Source organism: Hyaena hyaena, unplaced genomic scaffold (genome assembly GCF_003009895.1).
Source record: "Hyaena hyaena isolate Hyena2069 unplaced genomic scaffold, ASM300989v1 scaffold_294, whole genome shotgun sequence".
Lineage (NCBI taxonomy): Eukaryota > Metazoa > Chordata > Mammalia > Carnivora > Hyaenidae > Hyaena > Hyaena hyaena.
In genome coordinates, this window is record NW_024080923.1 from 316,952 (window position 1) to 335,433 (window position 18,482).

Genomic DNA, 18,482 nt, shown 5'->3' on the forward strand with positions numbered 1-18,482 from the left:
TGTGTGTGTGTGCTAAGAACACTTAAGATCTACTCTCTTAGCAAACCTTAGCAAATTTCAAGAATACAATACAGCATTATTAACTATAACCCCTATGCTATCCTTTAGATCCTCAGAAGTTATTCCTCTTACAACTGAAATCTGTAACTTTTGACCAATATCTCATTTCCCCAGTCTCCCAGAATAGAAATCACCATTCTAGCCTCTGCTTCCATGAGTCTAACTTCTTTGTCTTTTTTAAAAATTCCATATATAAGTGATACCATGCAGTATTTGTCTTTTTCTCACTGACTTACTTAATATGGCATCATACACTCCAAGTATATCCATGTTGTCATCAAAAATGGCAGAATCTCCTTCTTTGAATGGCTAAATAATAGTCCATTATATGTATACACACACACACACACACACACACACACACAGCATGAGAAAACTATAGAACTCACTAGAAAGTACCTTTAATGATTACACTATTTCCTCCCAAACCAATACAGCTTTTATTGATCTTTTTAAAAATTTTATCTATTTTGAGAGAGAGAGAAAGTGGGAGAGGGGCAGAGAGAGAGGGAGAGAGAGTCCCAAGCAGACTCCGTGCTGTCACTATAGAACCCAATGGGCTCAAACTGACCAACTGTGAGGCCAAGACCTGAGCCAAAACCAAGAATCAATCACCTCACCAACTGAGCCACCCAGGTGTCTTTTATTGCATCTTTAAAATATCACAAATAAGTCTGAAAAGTCACCCACCATCTTGCTCTTTCTGTAGCTGGACAACTTAGATCTTATTCATCAGTTTGCTGAACTGTTTCCTTTTCAGAAACATAGATACCGTCCAAACGTTTTCTGATATCCTTCTTTTTAAATGTTGTGGCATGCCACTCTCCACAATAGCTAAAACATGGAAAGAGCCTAAGTGTCCATCAACAGATGAATGGATCAAGAAGATGTGGTTTATCTATACCATGGAATACTACATGGCAATGAGAAAAAATGAAATCTGGCCATGTGTAGCAACATGGATGGACCCTGAGGGAGTTATGCTGAGCGAAATAAGTCAGGCAGAGAAGGACAAATATCATATGTTTGCACGTATAGGAGGATTAGGAGGAACTTAACAGAGGACCAACCGGGAGAAGAAGGGGGTAAATGGTGGGGGAGAGGGAGAGAGGCAAACCATGAGAGACTCTCGAATGCTGACAAAAACTGAGAACTGATGGATGTAGGGGGGAGGGGGGATGGTCATGGAGGAGGGCACTCGTGGGGATGAGCACTGGGTGTTATGTGGAAACTAATTTGACAATAAACTATTTGTAAAAAAAAAAAAAAAAATGTTGTGGCATGCCTGAATCAAGCAGCTGGGTTTGATACAAGTTCAATGCCATTCCCTTCAAGCATTAACTCATCTTTCTGGACTCGAGATACTGAACAAGCAACACCTGGCCTCGTCTGAATCCTGTGGAGATATTTTCACCCAAGGAATTTCAGATTTCAACAAGAGAACCATTCCTGAAGAACAGCATTGATGGGGGAGTGAGCATACACAGACCGCATCTTGTGCTGGGAGCCCAGGGTAACACCCTTCATCATGCTCTGCACATGACTACAGATGGCACCCAGAGTAGCCAGTTCTTTTCTATTTCCCCATCATTTGTCAACTCAGAGCCTCTTCTTTTTCTTTCCAAGCAGATTGAGTTCTACACTGAGGTGACTGAGGTCCCTTTGCAGGGTTCTTCTGGCGCCCTTCACAGTAACAGTGCATCCCTTTAGAGTGATGTCGACATTTTCTGGAATGTCGACAGTCTGATTGCTGAGAATAGTCTTAATTCTTGCAGTAGATGCAGCAAAAATGATTACCTTATTAACGAAAGAAAAAGTACAGTGAAAAAGGTTTGGGGGTGGCTCAGTCAGTAAAGCATGTGACTCTTGATCTTAGGGTCATGAGCTCAAGTTCCACAATGGGCATAAAGCCTACTTAAAATATATATGTATATTTTAATATTATATATTTATGTGTATGTGTATGTGTATAACATCATAGCCTGATTCTAAAGCTCTTTATTACTTTGTCATACCACATTTAATACCAGTTAAGAGCTCACTCTGTGCCAGCAAAGGGGTTGGTAAGGAGATAATTATTAGAATATAATCTACTGGTATATTTTGTAAAGTGTTTATGAGTAGAATTTGGTTAATCATTTCCAAATCTTAGGAGAACAAACAAAAGAAACTTTTAGACAAAAGCAGGAGAGAGATGGGTTTGTAACATGAGGATGATAAAACACTTGGATGAATTTTTACTGGGGTCCTGATCCCTGGAGAAACCTTCAAGGAAAGAATTTACCACATTCTTCACAGATGGTTCTTACCGCCATCATGGAGTGCTTTTGTTTTTTATTTATTTATTTATTTATTTATTTTTTTTATTTAAATTCAAGTTAGTTAACATATAGTGTAACAATGGTTTCAGGAGTAGAATTTAATGATTTCCTCACTTACATATATGACACTCAGTGCTCATCCCAACAAGGGCCCTTCTTAATGCCCAACGCCCATTTAGCCCAGCCCCCAGCACCACCCCACCAGCAACCCTGTTTGCACTCTGTATTTAAGAGTCTTATCATTTGTCTCCCTCTCTGTTTTTATCTTATTTTTCCTTCCCTTCCCCTGTGTTCATCTGTTGTGTTTCTTAAATGTGGAGTGCTTTTGATCCAGCTGAGAGGGCACCTTGCCACCCCCACCCATTGGAGAATCTAGGAGGAAGAAAGAATGCCCACACTCTGCCTTGGTCTCACTTGACACCAGCTGTTCAGAGCTGTAGTGCTTGCAGAATCAAGGTCCCATCCAATGAGTGTGACCTTATTGTTCATCATGAAATGGTAAGTATATCTATGGAATGACATTGATTAAAGGTATTTTGGGCTTTTTACATTTTACCTGGATGAAATCCTCATACCCAAGAAACCTAAAATCTAATATGGACCTTTACATTTAGAATGAGAAGTGGGAAATGGAAGCTTAAAACTAGTATAGCTGTAAGAAAGATGCTTCTTAAAGATCAATGCAATGAGGAAGACAATTTCTCTGTTTCTAGACACCAGTGTTGCAGTCACCCGTTATTTCCCACCTGCCCAGCAGGCGTCAGTGTAAGACAATGTTCCTACAACTAAACAAGCTTTAAAGCAGGAACAAAACAAAAGAGGATCAAGTTATAAAACAAAGAAGACGTAATAAAGATGGGGCTACGCAAATTTCACATGAGCCTTAAAATGTCATTATTTAAAGATTGCTGACCTAAACAAAATTCCCCTATGACTAAGATGAGGGACCACAGCGCCTCAGAAGACCCCGTCAGGCTCTCATATTCCTTGCCAACTCACCAGGAAACTCCCGGAGCATCCCACAGAGCTTCTAGGAGGACTCAGCATTGCTGTAAGAGTCCATCACTAGAAACTAGTGTAGGACACAAAGAACACTCCCAGGGAACAAAGCAGTGTTCAGCCCAATGTACTCTCTTTGAAAAACAGATATTATCCCCACTTCTCAGAGACAACATTAACATGGTATATCAAATAAGGAATGTACCATAAGGATTACAAAAGTGGAAAGGAGAGGGGAGATAAAGGTTGTGGGTTTCACAGAATGTGTTGAGTCAGTCAGAGTGAGCTTCGTGGAAGAGTTGGCCTTTGAACTGTAATGGAAGAGGGAGTGAGGCACAAAACCAGGGCTCCACCCTAGCCCCCACCTTTCTGCTTTGCATTCAGTTTTCCTCCTCCAAATACAACCACCCTATACTCTGATGAATGGTAACCAATAAAGGGAAAGAAAATAAACATGAATTATTTTTAAAATTCACTATATAAAGGTACTGTTGATATTTTAAAGGGAAAATTGTAGGGGAATGGGGGGAGGGGAGGATCTGTTGAGTACCTGATACACACACACACACACACACACACACACACACACATATTTTGTGACATACAATCCTTACCAAAATCCTGAATGTAAGTTGTATTACTCTCATTTTTAGATAAAGGATGTAAGACTCATAGACATTATAAAACTCACCCAAAATTATGGTATCTAATATTTATGAGTGATTACTCTGCACCATATTAAACTAGGTGAACTCACAATGATCTAATGAAGAAATGACTCATTATTCCCATTTTGCAGAGAAGTTAAGTCTTAGAGAAAACAAGTTATTGCTTCCTCAAGATCACAGCTCTCCTAATTGGTTGAAATTCAAATTCATGCATCGGAAGTAGGGTTCTCTAGGAAGGGGACTGTGAAATGGACTAAGATTGTGGCTGTTTATTAGGGAAATACCTTTAAGATTAGCATCTGTGGAAGGAAGGGACCAGAAGTAAAATTGGGAAGTTCATCAGTGTTGTCCAGCACTGGGCCAAATAGCCAAGCTTGTATACACCTGCCTCGGTCAGTCATTAGATGTAGACATGGCCCTGGAGGAGACCCCAAAGGGCTGATGGCTGACAACTGTCTGTGGACAGCATGCCCAGGGCTGGGACCACACATCCTTCCTGGGAGGGACATCTGGGCAGCATATCTCCATGCCTGTCACACTGTGTCCATATGGTACTCCCAGCTCATCATGTTTTTCTGCTATACCACAATGGTGGGGGGCCAGAAAGGAGGCAGGGCTATAGTAGTGAGGTTACAGAGTGGTGAGCCCAGGCCTCAGGCTTCATTGGGAGACGAGTACCAAGTTCTCATCCCTTATAACCCTCAAATAGCATCAGCTAGGAATCAAGAAAGGGGTGGAGGCTGAGAGCACCGAGTTAAGAGCAGGATCAGACATTAAATGCTTGTTGTTCAGTTGATTGACAACTTCCAGGTGGTTGAGTAAGGGAGGTACCAACCCACATACAGACTCAACAGTTGGTCAGGGCGTTTATGCTATTTAGTAACTTCTCATCTCCTGCTGCTTGCCACTCATGCACCCCAGAGGCTGCCCAAGATGGCAAACCCATCTGGTATTCCAAGTGCTGGCCTGGTTTTCACTGCGCTGTCCTGCCCTGCCCTAGGTGACAGTGGCACTGAGTGTGCGGTCTTCCACGTGGAAATATAGCCCGCTTGCGGTGTCTCGAGTGGTAAGGATGGCAAAATTCCAGCCTGAGTGACAAAAAGTTCTCATGCTTCTGCTTGAATTCAGCGAACAGCTGACTTGACAGAAGGCAGAAAGCCGGTGAGCTTACTTCACTCAGTGACAAGTGGGCACAAAGCAAAACCGGCTTTCCATGGTGAAATTCTTCTTGAGCATCTTTCTGGTTGTGCATTGAAGAGAACGCCTTAGAGATGGCAGAACGGCCACGTACAAGGAAAACACGTCACCTGGTTGGTCTGCAAGTGAGTGTCTGCCTGAAGCCTCGGAGCTGCCAGCTCTTCCCTAGGCTACCATCACTGGCCTCCCATGGGCTTCATTGCCTTGGACCAACCTGGTCCTTGCTCTTAGAACACCGTGCCCCCCTCCCCCACTCTTTGCCACAGGTAGCAAAATCCAGCCAAAGCCTTGGTTCAAAATTTTCTCCACAAAACTATCTAGCCCCACCCTCCAGCCAGAAGCAATTTTTCTTATAATGCATTTGGTACCTACTACAAAGCAGTGGGAGTTCTAACATTTTAAATTGTGCATAAGAATCACCCACAGTGCTTGATTAAAAGCCAGAGCCTTTGGCTCTGGGCCCCAGACACTCTGATTCATCAGGAATAGAGAAGTCTGGGAACCTGCAATTTCCCTAGTCAGCTCTCATATTCCTGATATGCTTGGTCTGCAGAGGGTACTTTGAAGAGTACTGGCATTGGGCTTTTACGATTCCTTCCCTGGGGGTGACACAATGGCTACAGAGTCGGTGTCCTCTGAAGGGCATGTCTGATGCAATTGGAGGACAGAGACCCTGTCTTGTTCTTAGCTATCTCTCCTACAGTCTCTAGCATAGTGATTCCCATCCAGGTGCTCAAACATTGTTCAGAGATCAGCTAAGAGTCTTTCTGGCCTCCTGATTGTCTCTTTACTCTTCCAAAGGGCTTGAGGTTTATAGGGAAGCCTGCCTGTCACTCCTATCTCTCACATATTCCTCCCTGTGCTCCCTCAAGCCCCAAGATCCATCCTGCACCTCACTTGATCTGCCCTGCTGTGTCTTCCTTTAGTTGATCTTTTAGTTGTTTAACAAGATTTTCATATGAGTTTTATCCTCTCTCTTAACAAAGATCATATTTACTCAAATTTTTTAAACATCCGGGGCGCCTGGGTGGCTTAGTCGGTTAAGCGTCCGACTTTCGCTTGGGTCATGATCTCGCGGTTCGTGGGTTCAAGCCCCGCGTCGGGATCTGTGCTGACTGCCAGCTCAGAGCCTGGAGCCTGTTTCAGTCTGTGACTCCCTCTCTCTCTGACCCTCTCCTAGAAATAAATAAAACATTAAAAAAAAAAATTAAAAAAAAATTTTTTTAAACATCCATGTTCACTGGGCATGTTTTAGAAAATGCAGTTCACCGTTGAACAATGTGGGCTGGAACTGTGTGGGTCCAGTTACACAGGAGTTTTTTCAATAAATACAGTACAATACCGTCAATGTATTGTGTCTCCCTTACAATTTTCTTCACATTTTCTTTTCTCTAGCTTATTTTATTGTAAGAGTACAGTAATAATACATAGAATATACAAAATATGTATTTATAGACTCTTTTAATTTTTTTAATGTTTACTTATTTTTGAAAGAGAGAGAGACAGAGCATGAGCAGGGGAGGGGCAGAGAGAGAGGGAGACACAGACCAGAAGTAGGCTCCAGGCTTTGAGCTGTCAGCACAGAAGATGATGTGGAGCTCAAACTCACAGGCCATGACATCATGACCTGAGCCGAAGTCAAATGTTTAACCAACTAAGCCACCCAGGGGCCCCAGACTTTCTATTTTCAGTAAGCCTTCTGGCCAATAGTAGACTATTAGCAGTTAGGTTCTTGGGGAGTCAAAAGTAATATGCAGATTTTCAGTTGCTTGGGGGTTGGCACCCCTAATCTCTGCATTGTTCAAGGATCAACTGTAAGAGAATTAAGAAGAAAGTTTACCGGTAATCCCCATTTCCTATTGAATGCACATTTTCACACATCTTGAAAAGATTTGTTTTTCTGGGAGCTATGTCAACAATCTTCTTTACCTTTGGACCTCTCCCTCTTTCCTGAGAAAGCTGGGATATTATTACAGATTAAGGGGAGGGATGCCTGGATGGCTTAGTGGATAGAGCACATAAGCCTTGATCTTGGGGCTATAGGTTCAAGCCCCATGTTGGATGTAGAGATTACTTAAAAATAAAATTTACAAAAAAAGAATCTAAAGTCTATTTTAAAAGAACAAAAGTTGTTCTATGATTCATCCCACCTATCAAAAGTCAAACAAACAGGAAACTAATAGGCCAACTTTGACCAAGCATACTTCATAGGGGACCAATATTTTGGCAATAGTATTTTAAAGAACTCAGTCTTTTCCTGGCTTTCAGAATGCACAACAGGTAGATAATTCACTTAGTACAACAGGTAGAGAGGGTAGCTAGAATATACACAATAATTACAACATAATAGCAAACCTATGTTATTCCCTATGTGTTGGGCATTGATGTAAGTGCTTCTATGCATTAACTTATCAAACTTCATAATAACCCTATGAGGGAGGAATTATTATTATTGCCACCATTTTACAAATGGGGAAATGAGTGAGAGCATTAAGTAACTTGGCTAGTAAGTGGCAAAGTTAGAATTCAAACCTAATCAGGCTCCAGAGTCTATGTTCTTAACTACTAACAGCAAGTCAACTAGTGTTGCTCAAAAGTTAGAACACGTTAGTCATTTAAAAACCTTATATAACACTGGACTTGAACTTCTGTCCGAGACCCCAAATATTTCAGAGTGTTTAATTGGGAAATAAGCCCACTGTTAAGCCTCAAACAGACAATTATTCCACTCATAATTACCATCATCAGTCTTATCTGACAGAGTTTGCTTATAGTCTGGTTGAACAGCCACACTTTAAGAAGATGCTTCTTTTATTCCTGGACTTGGTTGTTCTTCTGAATTCATTCATTCTACAAATTGACCAAGCAACTACTAAGTTCCAGCCATTATTCTAAGTTCCTGGCCCAGAAGATAAATGAGCTGTGTTGTTTACTCCCCAGGAGAGGACCCAGCCTCTAATGGATCCATGGTCATGGCTACATAAAGAGTTAGGGATGGGTGGCATATTCATACATAAGAAAAACTCCTGGGTAACAGATGAGCATGGTTCTAAAACTCATGCCCTATGTAACTACGGCATATCTGAAATATAAGAAACCCAAGTACCTTGACAGCAGAGCAAGCATTTATGGTTTTTCTCCCAATGAGAAGAGCCGTAGGCATAACCATGGCCACAGCCAATTATCCACTCAGCACCACTGTCTCCTGGCCTTCTGAGTGGGTGTAGTTGGGGCCCTGGTACCCTTGTGTTGATTTGTAAAGCCATCTTCTCTTCCTAGCATCACATTCTTCCAGCTTCCCTGTATCCTACGGGGAATAAACATTTTCTCTAGTTCGCCCAAGTACTGAAGACATCATGTGCAGTCTAGCCAGTGAATGAAACACAGATCTCTGCCCACATAGAGCTCACTTTCAAATGGGGGAGGCAGGCTATAAGCAAAAAAACACTAAATACGAGGTAAAATGTAACTGATATAGTGTGTGGAAAGGCGACAGGCGCTATGTGGGAGACAGGTAGAGCAGGTAAGGGGGACGAAAGGTACTGAGGTGAGAGGGGAAGGGGTACAACTGTCAAGAAAGGGATCAGGGCAGGGCCTCCCTGAGAGAGTGGTATTTGAGCAAAAATTTGAAGGAGGCAATGAGGTTTGATATGAGGCCTTCTGGAGAAGAGCCTGCTCAACAGAGAAAGAGCTCAGAGAGAAGCCCCAAGCCGAGAAGGTGACTGCTGCGCTGAGGAATAGCAAGGAGGTGAGTGGGGTTAGAATACACTGAGCAAGGGGGAGAATGGTGGCAGGTGAGGGGAGAGGTAATGGCACCAGTCACGTGGGCCTCTTCGTCCTTGCAAGGACTGGCTCATGAAACTAAGGGCCATTACAGAGTTTGGAACAGAGACTTGTAATGGGTTTTTTTTGTTTTTTTTTTTTTTAATTTTTTTATTTCTAGGAGAGAGAGAGAGAGAGACAGCATGAGCAGGGGAGGGTCAGAGAGAGAGGGAGTCACAGACTGAAACAGGCTCCAGGCTCTGAGCCGGCAGTCAGCACAGAGCCCGATGCGGGGCTCGAACCCACCAACCGCGAGATCATGACCTAAGCGAAAGCCGGACGCCTAACCGACTAAGCCACCCAGGCGCCCCTTGTAATGGGTTTTAACGGGATCTCTCTGGTTGCTTTAGTGAGAACTGACCCTTGGGGGCTGAGGAAAGAAGCAGGGAGACCAGTTAAGAGGCTACTGTAGGAACCCAGGCATGAGAAGACAGTGGCTCAAACCACAGTAGTAGTAGAAGTGAGCAGATTCTGTACACTTTTTGAAGAGAGTGCACTGGCCCGAAGAGATAGTTATGCTGCAGTAACAAGAGGCCCCCAAACCATCAGCTTACAAGACTTAATTTCCAGTGTGAGGTGTGAGTCAGCTGCGGCTCTGCTCCTTGTGATTTGGCTTTGAGTCCAGGTCCAGGCTGGCAAAGCAACCTCTGTCTGGAACATTGTCGATCATTGTGGCAGCAGGAGAAAGTAGATGTGCATACCATACGTGGGGGCTCTTAGAGAATCGGCCAGAAATGATATCCATCAATTCTGCCCACATTTATTTCGTTAAAGCAAGTCATATGATTACTTCTAAACTCAACAACTGGGGATATTTAATCCTGCAAGGAGGGGCACAAGAGGAAGGGAAATTGGATTATTTGATGAAAAGTAATACCATCAGCCACACAGAGCCAACAACTTCTCAATGGATTGGATGTGCGGTATGAGTGAAAGAAATGTGTCAAGAGTGACTTGAAGATCTTGGTCTGAGCAACCACAAGGATGGATGGCCATCAACCTAAATGGCAAAGCTACAGGTGAAGTAGTTTACAGAATATCAGGACTTCAGTTTGGGGTATGTTCAGGTCGAGCCGTCTATCTAAGCAGAGATCCCCAGTGAGAACCTGGATAATGTAAGTGTGGATTTAAAGTCAGACAGCTGGGCTGGAGACATAAATTTGGAAAACACCGGCATGTGGTTGGCATTTAAAGCCATGAGCCCAATGCAATTACAAAGGGCATGTAGACAGAGAAAGGGAGGAGACCAAGGGATGAGCCTGAGACACACCAATATGGAGGGTTCTAGAAGAAGACGAGGAGCCAGAAGAGAAAACTTCGAGAAGAATGGAGCAGTGAGGAAACCCACAAGAGTGTTGTAAGAATATTTTATCAAAGGTGACAAGAGGGGCTGATTCCATCACAGATTTTTAATTTTACTCTTGGATTTAGTGATGTGGAGATCATTTGCTGACCTGGAGAATAGCAGTTCCTATGGGGTGGCAAGAAAAAAGCCTGAGTAGAAAGGATTTGAGAGAATAGGGAAGAAGCATTCAAGTTAGAGAATATGAACTGCACTCTGATTTTTGCTATGATAAGGAGCAAAGAAATGAGGGCTAATGGGGATGGTGAGCTTGAGGGGAGTTGTTTTGTTTTTCTTTTCGGATGGAATCGGTAACAGTAGAGAAATAAATGCTGGTGAGAATGGGTCCAGTAGTGTGTGGAAAAGTGTATGAAAGAAAGAGGAAAGAATTGCTGGAGTGCTCTTCTTGACCATATGAGAGGGGATGAGCGAGCTTAGCTTCAGACAGGAGCCCAGATAGTTCCTCTGGAAGATGGCACGTTGCAAGTGCTGGTAGATGCGAAGAAGTGGCAGGGAGAGCATATGAAAGTTCTCTTCTTGTGGCTTTTATTTTCTCCACGAAGTCGGAAACAAGATGAGCAGCTGAGAGTGAGGATGGGGAAGAGGAGCTAGAGATTTGAGGAGAAAGAAAAAGGGGTGACCTTATCCCTCCAGATAGAAGTCAGAACCGCGGTTGCTGCTGGGGGTGCTGGTGTGGGAATTAGCTGGGAGGGACTGAGGGAACTTTTTGAGGGGGGTAGGGATCTACAGCATTCTGTGTTTGATAGGGGTGTGGGTTACACAATGTGCATTTGTCAATGTCATTGCACATCATCTGTGCATTTCAGTGAGTGTAAATTATACCTCAATTTAGCAAGAATGAGGAAGAGGAGGAGGAGGAGAAAAGGGATCAGGGAGAGAAAAGTCACCCAGGACAGTGAAAGAGTAAATGGAGGAGAAAAGTATGGCATTAAAGTCTCATTTGAGGTTTAGGGTCAATAATTCAATTAACACCAGGGTGGTGGTGGTGTGTATTCACCTGCCACAATCCACTGTACAGGCGCTGGGCAGGTTTGGATTGATCTGGGGCTGTGGTTTTGCCAAGCAGGTTGTGTGACGTGGGAGAGGTACACAAAAGGTTGTTGTAGCGATTGACCCCAGTGATTATAGCTTTCAAAATAGGGCTTTATAGCAAATCCATTAGCAGACTGAAATAGACACTGTGGCTATCAAGGTAGAAACATCCAGGTACTTTAGTGAAAATACTTTCTTGTTGATCTGCATTGTAATCTGCATTACCTATGCTTTTAATCATCTCTGATTGCATCTTATTCTGTTAAATGTATTCATGTGCTCTTTGAAGAGATACTATTCCAGGCAAGAGGTCCTCCTTTGGGAGAACAGGCAGAGAAATACATTATTCACCACCTGCATATTTTATGGCTATCCATCACGTGGGCTAATGACTCAGCAATCTTTGCTTTTCTGGGTTATGAGTAGTAAATTCCGCCATTGCCGTCTACCAGGGCTGGCCTCGTGGTGGATCAATGAAAAATGGCCCAGAGGCAATGATTCCGCAAGTGCAGCCAAGTTGTTTGTTTGTTTGTTTGTTTTTTACTCCTGAATATACTTCTTGCCTCCCATCTTGGGCAATGTCTACATGTCACCAGAATTATAATCTTCCAGTTTAAGGCTTTAATCATAAATTACAATTCAAGTGATCTCGTTATGAGTAAGTTATACTTTACACTTGAGATTTCCCCATCGTCCTTTCTGCACTTCCACAATGTTTGGACAGAAGGGTGAAGGGTTGAGAAGCTCCTAAGACAAAGAGTTCTGCCTTCGGGCTGACAGCCAGTGCCCCTCTCTCTGCTGAGGCCCCCATTCATGGTCCTGCTGCCCCTAAGCAGGGTCTTCAAACAGCACAGACCTTCTCTTGTGCTGCCTTGACCTTGCAATCCAGCACCCCCAATTCCCCCATATCATGAGACAACTTCTTTACTGAAGGGTCAAGGTAATTTTAAAGGGAATGAGGAAATGAAACGTTAAGCTGAATGCTAAGTTTGATCTTCTTCAGAATCCAAAGGCAACAGGAGCCTAAGAGGTTAACTCTTCACAGCAAGGTTCCCGCTTGGGCTCAGAACCAACCTGTTCACATTCTGAATCTGGAGCCCTCATATCTAAATGCCTCCCTCAAAGAGATTCTTGCCTCTAGTTTTTGGAAGGAAAACCTCCACACCTTCTGGAAAATTGTGCCCCTCACACAGAGAGATCCATTCTCACCCTAGAATGCATAACCCTCTCCCTATTAGAGCACACCCCACGTCTGGGCCTTTCCGCAGGGGCTCCAGTAAGACCAGCCACGATGTTGATTGACGCCCCCATGTGCCTGGACAACCAGCAATTGGGAGGCAGGGGCTGTCCAGGGTGGGCTCCTTACAAGGGTGAGCTGAGGGCAATCACCTGTTTACTTAACACTTATTGATTCAAAGGGGGACTCATTATACCAGCTCCATCCACACATCCCCCAGGGACAAACATTATGTTCCTGGGTGGTCTAAAGCCATACCTACTGCAATCATTGTCATTTTTTCCTTCCACAGAATCAGGAAGTCACATTATTACACAGAAGAGAATCCAGTTTCTTTGTCACTCCCACATTCTTGCTTGGTGGACACATCCTTGGTTAGAAACAAAAGCCCCGATGTAAGTATCTGTGGAGGGTTTGCCCTTGTCTACTCAGCTCCCATCTTGTGTAAAGCGAGGCAGAGGTCTGTTTGACTTGTCTCCACACGATGACTGCCCAGGTCCTCCTCCTCTCCCTCCCAACACGGGCTCCCCTCCCCCCACCACAGTTAAAAGATCCGTGTGGGCCAGGAAGGGTTCACAGCACAGCAACACAGAGGTGGCGTGAGCTTTGGCTGCAGAACTGAGATGGGGACACAAAGCTGGGGAAAAACATGTCATGAGGTGACGGGCACAAGCTTTAATGGCACACAGAGTTAGGTCACGAACTGACTTACAGGCCATGCTGTTCCCAGTCCTTCGACAATCTGAGGAAATTCTGAGGCCTGACTTCGTCAGGCTGCTAGGTCGTCGGTGGCCCAGAGGCTTTCACAGAAATAAAACTTCGAGGTCTGCGGATTTCCCAATATTTTTGTTTGTTTCTGAGTTAAGAAAACAACAGAACAAAGGAAAAATTTAACAACAATGGGTCCAACATATATAGAGAATAACAACGACAATTTTTCAGAAATGTTGAGAAGACGGATGACTAAAATTGAGAAGCAGTTGGCAGGAAGTAATTTGGTGACTAAGCATTAGTACACCATATAATAAGCTACAGATCAAATAACACACCCAGTAATCAAAATGTGAAGAGCTACTATAAAGCACCTGTACTTTGACACCAAAATCCTGATTCTATTAAAGTTTATTCACAACTATTTTTTCTGAATCCTAGTTATTAATAATACTCCCTAACATTTGCCCGGAAAAAAATGCTCTCACCTACATTACATTACAGAAAGCCTGTAAGCAGCATGTTACCACCATTTCTATCTGTGAAAAAAGAGCTCAAAGAATTCAGTGGCTTGCCCAGCGTTACGCAGTGAAAATGAGACGGCCACCCACATCAAGGGGACCCAGACTGTTCCTGCCACAGGACCTTTGACCTAACCATTTCCTCTGCCTGGAATGCTCTTCCCCATGCTTCATGTGGCTGGCCACCCATCGTTCTACTTTCACCCTGAATGTTGTCTCCTCAGATGAGTCTTCTCTTAACAGCAGGGTCTAAGGTCACCATCCCTCAACCCAGTGACACTGTACCCCAGGAAGCATCACACTATATTTGCAGGCCAAATCTGGCCCACATGTTGTTGGTTTGGGGTTGTTTGCTTATTTGTTTTTGTAGATCAAGTTTTGTCGAAACACAGCCGTGCCCTTTCATACACCTATTGGCTATGGCTGCTTTCTTACTGAAGCTACAGTCTGGAGTCATTGAGACAGATCATACGACCTGCAAGCCTAAAATATTTGCCATTTGGCCCTTCACGGAAAGTTTGCCAACCCTCGCTCTGTCCTGTAGCTCCAATTGTGATCTTCACAACACTTATAATGTGTGCGTGTCTATATCCCGTGTTTAGAATGTAAGCCTGTGGTCCATGCCTGTGGTCTTCACCATGAAATCTCTAGCAGCTAGATCAGTAGATGATCAATATATGCTTGTTGAGTGACAGATGGCTCTTGGAGTGTTCTAATTTCAGAGTCCCCAGGTGCTTTTCTCTATAGTTAGGCTGACCAAAGGGGAAAAATATCTGTTATATATTTCATTATCCACCAATAGCATTCTTTTTGCTTTTAAAATAGGTGTCTGGGGCAGCTGGGTGGCTCAGTTGGCTGGGTGTCCGACTTTGGCTGAGGTCATGATCTCATGGTTCATGGGTTTCAGCCCGGAATTGAGCTCTGCACTGACAGTGGGTTCCAAGTAGGGATTCTCTCTCTCTCCCCCTTTCTCTCTGCCTTTCCCCTACTTGGCATATACCCTCTCTCTCTCTCTCACTCTCACTCAAAAGTAAATAATAAAATAAAACTTAAAAGTATAAAATAAAAATAAAACAGGTGTCTGAAGGGCATTGCCACATAATTCATTTCAACATTATATTAACTTATTTAAATTAATTGTTTAATTAATTGCTTAATTAAAACCTTTTTTTTTAATATTTATTTTATTTTTGAGAAGGAGGGAGAGAGAGACAGAGTGCAAACAGGGGAGGGGCAGAGAGAAAGGGAGACACAGGAGCCAAAGCAGGCTCCAGACTCTGAGTTGTCAGCATAGAGCCCGACATGGGGCTTGAACTCACAAACGGTGAGATCATGACCTGAGCTGAAGCCAGCACTTAACTGACTGAGCCACTCAGGTGTCCCAGTTACTGTTTAATTTTTAAATTTTAGTAAATACTGGCATTTTGATCAGGATATTAATGCTCATTAATAAAGTTTCAAAATCCACAATCCATTTAATTTCTTAACATGATACATATTTTTCTAATAAACCAAAGCTGGGAAGCATTACTTACTAAAAATTATACACTGTGACCATTAAAATCTACATCCTATCTTCTCTCTTCCCTAATAGAAAAGCTCTGAAACATTTATCACAGAGAATACGAAAGGAAACTATTCTATTGCTCTAGCAAATTCTTATTTTGCTCCTTCCACCATTACCTCTTGACGTCTCTGGCCCCAAAACACCAAAGGGCAATTAGGGGTGGTGAGACAGTAGGTAAATGAGCTTTGCCAGAAATGTCTTCAGGTGAAATACTCAGGAGAAAGAATTTCTTTTTTAAGGTCAGGTGGGAAGAGAAAGAATTTCTAACCCAGCACTATCCAGTAAGATCCCCCACCAGCTTGATCCCAGACATTAATAGATTTGTAATCACTTGAGTTTTAGCTTGAATCTATGACAGGAGTCCAGTTGCCTCTGTAAACAAAAGGAGATCCGTACTTGACCTTTGATCACCACCCTGCAATGCTGACCTCACCACATACTTTTCTTTCAAGTGTCTGTGTCACTTAAAAAAAAAAAGTTTAAGGTTTATTTATTTTTTGAGAGATAGAACACAAGCTGGGAAGGAGCAGAGAGGGAGACACAGAATCCGAAGCAGGACCCAGACTCTGAGCTGTCAGCACAGAGTTCAAACCCATGAACCGTGAGATCATGACCTGTGCTGAAGTCAGATGCTTAACCGACTGAGCCACCCTGGCGCCCCTATACTGTGTTTTATAGATTTTCCAGGATCTTTAGCTTTAAATACTGAGGATATCTTTATATTCTAAGCCAGACTACAGTACTTTCCTCCTTTTCTACTCATTATAGCCCAAATAACTTAGATTTTTTTGTTTTAAGTTCTCCATCGGAAGTGTGATGCTTTCCAATGTACATGATCAGAATTCTTAACTTCCAAAACCAATTTTCTCTTTCCTTTGCTGCCCCAAATGTTTCCCTTCAGAACATTAAAAATAAATGCAGAGGAAAAAAAAATAAATGCAGAGGGGAAACATTTTTTAGGCATTTTATTTTATGTTTGTTGTTCCTATGTCAAGAATACCCATTGTGATGGGTTTATTCAAATAGAAGACTCACTTCCCTTCTAGAAGCTCCCTGTGAAAGAAGTTCCCAGGGTTAGGGAGAAACAATACACAATGTCAGTACTTCCCAAGTGACAGCCCCTGAAAATGCAAATACATCTCTTACATAATTTGTTAATTTAACCTACCCTGACTACCCTGTCTCATCTAGTACCCCGATCATCGTCTATTCCCTTGCCCGGCTTTATGTTCTTCCTGACACGTATCACCAAGTTGTTATGTCATTCATGGATTGCCTCACTTATATTATTTGTCTCTGTTCCCCGGTCTAGAAGGTCCAGTCTTCTATTCCACTCAGTTCTCAAGCTTTGAATAGTATCTACCAAATAATAGGTGTTCAATAAATATTTGTTGAGTGCAGTGGACACTTTGGGTCTCCTTCCTAATCAGGTCTTTTTATTCTTGTAGTGTTTCTTTGCGTACCTTTATATGCTTTTGAGTCCAATGGCCTTCCCCCGCCCCTCACAATTCATCTTCAAAGCACAGCTCCGGGGCTACCAGAACAGAGGTCCTTTGCCATCTCAGGCAGGGCCCTGAGTCCCTGGAAATTATGCCTCCCCCGGGCAGCCCACAGCCAAGGACTGACTGATAAATAAAGAGAACACAGCTCCCCTGCCCAGGAGGCTGGGAGGGGGCTAAGAGGGGGACAGAAGAGGGGAGAGCGGGGCTCCTTAGCTCAGTATGCTTCTTTTCTAATTAAACAAATTTTTTTAATGTTTTATTTGTTTCTGAGAGAGAGAGAGAGAGAGAGAGAGACAGCATGAGCAGGGGAGGATCAGAGAGAGAGGGAGACACAGAATCTGAAGCAGCTCCAGGCTCCGAGCTGTCAGCACAGAGCCCGACACGGGGCTCGAACCCACGAACCGTGAGATCGTGACCTGAGCCAAAGTCAGACGCTTAACCCACTGAGCCACCCAGGCGCCCCTCTTTTCTAATTTTTTAATGTTTATTTTTGAGAGAGAGTGAGAGACAGAGAATGAGTGGGGGCAGAGGACGGAAGTGGGGGGAGACACAGGATCCAAAGCAGGCTCCAGGCTCTGAGCTGTCAGCACAGAGCCCAAGGCAGGGTTCGAACCCACAGTCCATGAGATCATGACCAGGTCGGACACTTAACCAACTGAGACACCCAGGTGCCCCCACGCAGTATCTGTTTCTGAGGAGCCCAACCTAAGACACTGAATGAATGAGTGTGCTAACATTTTATACAAACTCAAATCATTCCTTGAAAATTTCACAGTAAGGACAAAACTATCAACCACATTTCTCTTAGTTCTACCTAAAACAGTAATGGATTGATATTTACCACCCGAATCTATGGTAAAATTAATTACCTGGGGCACTTTAGAAAGAGCTCAGCTTTACAAGTAATTTCCCCGAACAGTAACTCTAAGACACTGGCGAAAAAGAAATGGATGAGTCAGCCCATTAACCATACAGAATTATACGTGTTAATTAATGCTACAATTTGAAAAGCACGGCTCTTTAAAAACAACAGAACTGTAACAAAGAAAAATTTTAAATGCATTTGCTTTTAACGCTGCCTGCTTCTCCGAACTCCCCACCAGTGTCTCCATTTCTCAGTCCAAACGTAGATAAATTTATCTTGCATCTTCAAAGTATCATTAGCAAAAATGAGAGCCTCTCTGCCTGACTAATTTTGATCAAACGGTGCTTAATCTAAATACCTAAAATGCCAGGTTTGCTTTTCAAACATCCTTTACTGGGGTTTGCACTGCCTCCCACAATTCATTTTCCTCTACTCTCAGGTGGAAAAAGAACACCATGTCAAAGGCCAAATCTAAGCCATTACTGGCAGCCCTGGAAGTAAGAGTGGCAGCATTTTTGAGTACAAGTAAATATAATTTCCTGAAATCGGTCCTAATAAGAAAGACAACCACCTAAGTTTCCATTTCCCTGCCCTATGGATCTTACAGACAGCAGGTC

At 43.2% G+C, this 18,482-nt stretch overlaps 1 pseudogene; it reads right to left on the bottom strand.

Annotated features, from left to right (window-relative positions):
- Positions 1-785: 785 nt before the first annotated feature.
- Positions 786-2,375, bottom strand: LOC120241840 (annotated as a pseudogene).
- Between the last annotated feature and the right edge of the window lie 16,107 nt (positions 2,376-18,482).